The following is a 7,533-nucleotide window of genomic DNA, read 5'->3' on the forward strand; positions in this document are numbered from 1 at the left end:
GGGCAGGAGTGAAAAATTTGGAACAGAAAATTTTGCAAGGTACAATGCTGAAAAATTACTAATGCATATGTTATGTAAATAAAAAGCTTTTTATAAAAAATAAAGAAATAAATCAGCTTGATTGCTGCCTGAATACCCATCATTACCTCCTACTTATGAGACCATGAATTATATTAATCAAAGTCACCCCAAGAAATCTAAAGCTGGCAGCTTTATGAGGGGCCTCTGGTATAAATGGTTTTGTCTTAGATGTAGGGCTTTATCCTAAACCTATATATATATATATATAGATATAGATATAGATATAGATATAGATATAGATATATAGATATATAGATATATAGATATATAGATATATATACACATACATACATACATGGCTTAGACTCAGGGGTAGATTGAGGCAGGGGCAGAATCCAAGTGCTGAGAGTGGGAACTGGACCCTGACAGGGTGGGGTAAGCCACTGGACATGGGGGGAGATCTTGATAAACCAGTATCTGACATTCCAACAGCTTGGGATGGGGAAAGGTAATCTGATATTCTAAAACATAAGATATTTTATCCTTATCAAATATTCTGATAAAGAGAGAGGGGAGGTTTTGCAGAACTGAGCTTTGAGCTGATAATTATAAACTGAAGTAAAAAAAAAAAAACTGAGTCAGGACTGGGTCAGGATAATTAGGGAAACTGAGTCAGGACAATAAAAACAACATATACTTGGCTAGCTATTTTTTGTCCCTATTATATTCTTTGCAATCATGTTTCATTCACTCAATTCACTACACATCTATTAATTTTCTCTATGTATTATGCTAGAGATAAAGGCAATCAAACAAACCTTGCCCTCTAGAATTAAAAAAAAAAGTAGGTGTAGAAGATATATTATCAGGACTATATATGTGGTTGAGTGAATAGAACATGTATTTCAGATAAACACTCCCGATGGACAAAAAATTGATTAGAAGAGAGAACGGGAAGGAGAATAAGTGAGAGAGAGGGAGGGAAGGAGAGAAAAAGGAAAGAAAGGTGAGTATATTCATGTCCATGTAAATAAATTATACAGGGTTTTTAACATTGCAAGCTGCTTGCTGATAATATATATATATATATATATATATATATATATATGCATATATATATATATATATATATATTCAACTTTTTTAACTCAATAGTTTTACAGTGAGGTTACTTATCTATAAATTTGCAATATAATATAAGCTCAAAGAAATAAAATTAGGGTTAACAATGGAATATTGGAGAATAAACAATGGAGAAGACAAAGGGCAAGTGTGAATAACTCAGGGAATTTTACCAGTGATGATCTGTATATAAAAATTATTATAAAAGGCATGATCATTTTGCATTTAATGTACATAGTTATTTTGTATATATTCATCTTCCATGTGGTGTACTAATTATATTGTAAAAGCCTCATATTCCCAATGCTTAGCACTCAGAAATAGTACCTGATGAATTATCTCTCTTAACAAGAGCTGTTCCTTATTTCAAGTCTACTGCACTTTATGTTTTCTATAGTGTACACACATTCCATATATTATCAGTGAGTAGAATCATCTTTGCGGAAGTTTTTTTTTGTTTTTTGTTTTTTTTTGGTTTTGTTTTGTTTTGTTTTGTTTTTAACATTTTCCCTATGTTTTTGCAAAAACAAATTGCAAATCCAGGGATAGGAGTCAGGGCAGGCTTGGGTAAATCGGTAATTTTAGGACACCTTTTCTAAACTTTTCCTCTTACTAGAAGATAACCAGTAGGGTCTTTAAAAGGCTGTTCAGGTACCCAGGAGGATACTGAATTCCACTGCTGCTTCCAGTGAGAAGATGATTCTGTGGCTTTAGCTGTCTATAAATAAGGTTGTGACTATAACACCCAGTGTATACCTGCTGCTTCATCACTTACCCTTATCCACAGTACTTTGAGAAAGGTGTAAATGACAAAATGGTATAGGTGAAGGCTTGATTCATGCATAAACTGTATTTCAAACTTCATGGTTGCACTATTGTAGCAAATATTGGCATTTAGCAGACCATGTGATTATGAGGAAAAGAGGCAGGATTTTAAAGTAATTAAAATAACATGGCACAGAGTGCTGGACTAATCATAGACTTATCCTCTCTAGGCTATATCTTCACATTCAACAAAAGTAGTAGCTATCAGAAGAATAATGAACAGATAGAACAGATTAAAGTGCTTCTCTGAATGGTTATAGTTTGCTGCTAACTTGGAAAGAAAGGTAAACCAAGACACAGTTAGCAACAGTGAAGCAGAAAAGCAGTTTTAGAAATGTGATGTATAGTTCATCTGGATCAGAACACTCAAAAATATCGACTGGTTTGACAAAAAATAATGGGGAAATTCAGAAGCTTCTAAATGAAAAATTAGGGTATACCAGGAGGCATATCTAACAAGGCAGCATTTAAATCCAATAAAAGTAAAGTGCAAGTGAAGCTTGGAGAAAAACAGGATTCTTAGCTCAGTAAGAAATGAGATGAAAGTCAGTGGGCACTGAATAAGAATTTATCAATTGGTTAACATAATGATGTAAATGAAGTGACAAAAACATACATAATGGTGGTGATAGTATGTCCAAAGGGATTTCACATTTTAATGGAAACTGTGCTAAAGTGAATAAATAAATAAATGGAGGAAAAACTTCAATATTGAATCTTTTTTCTCCCATGTATTAGTCCCATAGAAAATAGTAATAATGCAGATATAAGTTGGACACTATGCTTTATGAATTTTTCATTTGATCCTTACAATAATCCTATGAGGTAGGTACTGTTATTGTTAAAATAAGCAGAAGTTAAGGGACTTCTTCAGGTCAATGAGTTAGTGTTTGAGAGCAGATTTGAATTCAGGCTTACCTGAAATTAGGCCTTCTATTCTGTCCATCTTTCTATCTAACTGCTTTTCTTTTTTATTGTAATAAATGTATTTATTTATAATATTCATTGCTTTATGAATCATATTGGGAGAGAAAACTCAGAGAAACAGGGAAACACCATGAGAGAGAGAAAAAAAGAAGTAAATATATATTGATTTGCATTCAGTCTCCTTAGATCTTTTTCTGAATGCCGATGACATTTTGTGTCCAAAGTCTATTGACATTGCTTCTGATCACTGAATTGCTGAGAAGAACCAATCCTTTCATAGTTGATCATCGCACATTTTTGTTATTCCTGTGTACAATGTACTCCTGGTACTGTTTATTTCACTCAGTATCAGTTCACATAAATCTTTCCAGAGGTTTAGATAATCAATTTGTTCATCATTTTATACAGAACAATAATATTCTATTACTTTCATGTACCACAGCTATTTAACTGCCTTTTACAGCAGTAATTTAATTATTATGTGTATAGCTTCATCATTTTATATAGACTATTTGCCTTCAAAAATGTTTCTTTACTCTAAGACCTCCTTCTCTAAATCCCTTCTTGTAAAATATGAACATACAAATACCCTTCCTAATATTCACTTTCATATTTTTTACTTAAAAATTTATCCTGCCCAGCCCGGCCCTCATCGCCCTCCCTCCAGCCCTGCCTGTGGGGGGCGGGCAGCCGAGTGGGCAGTGTCCGGAGCAACCTGAGCCAGAGCCCAGGAGATGAGGGCCCTGAACCCCCCGGGGCCAGCCACGCTAAGAGCCCAGGCGGAGACCCGGAGGCGCCTGGAGCATCCATGCAGTTCAAGAGCTGATTCCAGCGGTTTATGAACCATCGGGCCCCAGCCAACAGCCATTATAAACCTACTTGCTACAAACATGCAGCTAACTGTTACACACATGCACTCCTCATTGTTCCTGCTATTGTAGGCAGTGCCCTCCTCCATCGGCTATCAGATGACTGTTGGGAGAATATCACAGCATGAATTTATGGAATGGGCCTATGTGCCCTCTTCATCGTTTCCACAGTGTTTCACATTGTTTCATGGAAAAAGAGTCACTTAAGAACAATGGAGCATTGTTTTCATATGTGTGATAGAATGGTGATCTGTTTCTTCATTGCTGCCTCCTATGCACCATGGTTAAATCTCCATGAACTTGGACCCCTGGCATCTCATATGCTTTGGTTTATCTGGCTCATGGCAGCTAGAGGAACCATTTATGTATTTCTCTACCATGAAAAGTATAAAGTGGTCAAGCTCTTTTTTCTATCTAACAATGGGATTTTCTCCTGCCTTGGTAGTAACATCAATGAATAACACTGATGGGCAGCAAGAACTTGCCTATGGAGGCTTAATTTATTGCTTGGGAGTCATAAGTGATGGCATCATTCCATTCGCCCATGCCATCTGGCACCTTTTTGTGGCCACAGCGGCGGCAGTACATTACTATGCCATTTGGAAATACCTTAACCGAAGTCCTACAGACTTTATCCGACACTTATGATCAAATCTGTGCTAAGTCTACAAACCAGTATTACTTCAATTATAAAATTGAGTGTAAGAGAGAGTAGACAATTGCACAGAAGAAAAAAAAAGCTGCACTGACTTTGCTAGATTTAAATATACATATATACATATATACATATATATATATATATATATATATGTATATATATATGTGTATATACATATATATATATGTATATATATATATATATATATATATAATTACTGTGAATTGAAATGATGATCTGGGTTGGGTTGAGTTCTTCCCCTCAGCAAATAAGATACTGTATTAACTGTCTATTCCATTCCATCCTCATAAAATACTCTGTATAGAATGGCCAATGGATATTTACAAATGAGAATTTTGTATTTTAATCTTATCAATTTTACTGCATGGATTTTCTAAATTAGTAACTCAATGTAAGAAGTCAGTGCTTAAGTGCAATAACAAAATTATTTTTTTCTTTTTAAAAAATAATTTCTACCACTTTATCCATTAGCTTTGTGAAGAATCATGGACAGAATTCAGACTAATTTTTTGCCATGTTTCATTGTGGCATAATATGCTTATTTTTAAATGGTAACTTTAGGTTTTTGTAAATTTTTTAAAGAATTTCATTGAGAAGACATCTATGCAGTTATTCATTCATCTGGGTTGCAAATCTTTGCAACCAACAATCAACATTCCACATATTGATAACCATTATACCTCTTCCAGCAGTTTTATTATGTCAAGTAATTGCCAATTTTTTAAAACTACATATTCAAAACTTGCCTGCCAACCTGTATCTATAAAGTCAATGCTGCTTCAGACACTTGACCTAATGTAGTCTAGTAGTAATGGAAAAATTCATTTGACCTCATTAGCTTTTATGGAGACCTGACTCTCCCTCTGCCTTTGCCACTGTTACTTCAGGGATCCTTTGGATGATGATGAATAAGGGCATACTTCAGTAACAGGTCAGTATACATGGAATTGGGTTAACAATCAATTGAAAATCCTTGAAGGTTATGATAAATTAAATTGAATGCTCATTGTATATTTGATGTCCAGTGGTTAACTTGATGTAATTTAGCTTCAATATTGACTATGTTCACATGTGAAATTTGCTTTAAATTGTATGGTTAGATGCATCAATTCACTTATACTCCTATCTTTCAATACACTTTTCCTTTTCTTCTTATAAAAATTTTTGAACATCAAAATCATGAGTCTAGAATGCACAGTTCCAGTCTCAACTCAATGATATGATAATAGTATGTTTAGCATGTTATTGTATGTCTTAACCTTTTATCAATGTCTTATATTAAGATTGACTCTGTTGCTCCATTTCCTTGTTCTTTCATGTTGCTATTTTCAATAATGAAACAATCTCTTGCCTTCAGTTTTGATTCCAGGTATTGTCTGTTTTCCACTAATGGGCCTGATCAGGATCAGTGAGAATTACCTAACATTGATAACCTACTTTAGCCTCAGCCTCACTAATGTGGTAAAGAAAAAAAACAAAAAAAAAAACACTTTTTTTCTTAATAGGGGCTTCAAAGGGGATAAATTTTGTTATTATTTTAATATGTTAAGAACTTGGCACATTTATGTAAATTATGTGGGAATGAATGATCAGAAGACCTCTACAGTATTACATGATAAATATAAAATTACATTTCTAAAGCAGGCCCCCATTACAGCAATCACAGACCACTCTTTTGAATGCAGGGTTCTTACACATTTGGATGCCTGATACCTTCCTGTGTACATTTGTTTTAATATGTTGCTGGGTTTTTGTGGGTTCCTTTGCTCAGTTCAAAAGTAGCACTGTCAAAACCACTAAAACTCATGTAAAACCCTGCTGTAGTCTTGAATAAAATTGTAATTTGAAAAAAAAAAAAGAATTTATGGCTTACCATTGCCCATTCCAACTTGCGTGAGGAAATCATCATTGCTTTTAATCAATAGCACAACCTATCCTTGCAGAAGACAGGGACTTAATTCCATAAACTTTAGTATTCTGGTTGATAGTGTTAGACTCTAGGGAATGCCATTTTTCAGTGATAAACAGTTATTCACAGAAGTCAGAAGAATCTCAGAAGTGCCTGTAATTGAAAAGTATTCTCTGGGCTATAAAAAACATTTTTCTAATAAACTTTGTGATTTCATCAGTATAGGAATCTTCTCGTGAGGATTTCCTTTAGAGTTAGTAGTATCTTCTCTGCAATGTTTGTTAATAATTTACATTGGGTGTTGAAAGATTAAGTTTTTATACAAGATCAAACAGGCAAGAAATGATAATGCTAGGCCTGCTAACTTTATCCACTATATGACATTTGGCCTCTCAATAATCTAACATAAGAATGAAGATGAGGATGAAGAGAATGATGAAGATGTTGATAAAAGTAATAACCATGGCATAATGCTTAAGAGCCAAACATAATTAAAATGACATGTTCAAATTTTTCCTGACAAATACTGACTTTGTAACTTAAGATACTGAAACTGTAAGTCCCTCTAAAAAAGCCATAAGATTATAAATCATAAAAAAGTTGCCAATCTAAAATGGCAAAGAGAATTCCTCACTGAGATGTCCATACATGAATGAAATGAAATGGATAGAATCCTGGATGTGGAACCAGGAAGAAAGAATTCAAATATTTAGAAATAATTTAATACAATACCTGATCCATAATAGGTACTTGAAAATTCTTGTTAAGGATAAAAAAAAAAAAAAAAAAGATACCACCAGTCAGCAACATTTAAATGAGTGTAATAGCAAAGTAAGGGAATGTCAGCCAGGTTGATGTATGGTAAGCCCTTTGTGCTCTGAAATACCTAAAATAGATGCAAAAGTCTGGCATTAATTTTGATGCATTTGTCATTTGAATTCTAGCAATATCATTAATTGCTTTGGCACAATAGTCACCAGTGGGATGAAGCTGCTCCTAGAACATCATGGAAGAGCTTTAATCAAAACCATAGTAATGAGCCGCTTGACATAAAGGACAGTAGAGGAAAAAACAGTGCTTCTTTGTGTCCTGAGACAACAAAAGCTAAGGTATATAAAAGAAACAAAGAAACACAGATATTCCACGTGTTGGAATTCCTTTCAACTAAGTGCAGTTAGCCA

At 34.1% G+C, this 7,533-nt stretch overlaps 1 pseudogene; it reads left to right on the forward strand.

The window, feature by feature from the left end:
- Window positions 1-3,703: 3,703 nt before the first annotated feature.
- LOC141564847 (monocyte to macrophage differentiation factor pseudogene) lies at window positions 3,704-4,412 on the forward strand (annotated as a pseudogene).
- The last annotated feature ends 3,121 nt before the right edge of the window (window positions 4,413-7,533 follow it).

This window comes from Sminthopsis crassicaudata, chromosome 3 (genome assembly GCF_048593235.1).
Source record: "Sminthopsis crassicaudata isolate SCR6 chromosome 3, ASM4859323v1, whole genome shotgun sequence".
NCBI classification, from domain to species: Eukaryota; Metazoa; Chordata; class Mammalia; order Dasyuromorphia; family Dasyuridae; genus Sminthopsis; species Sminthopsis crassicaudata.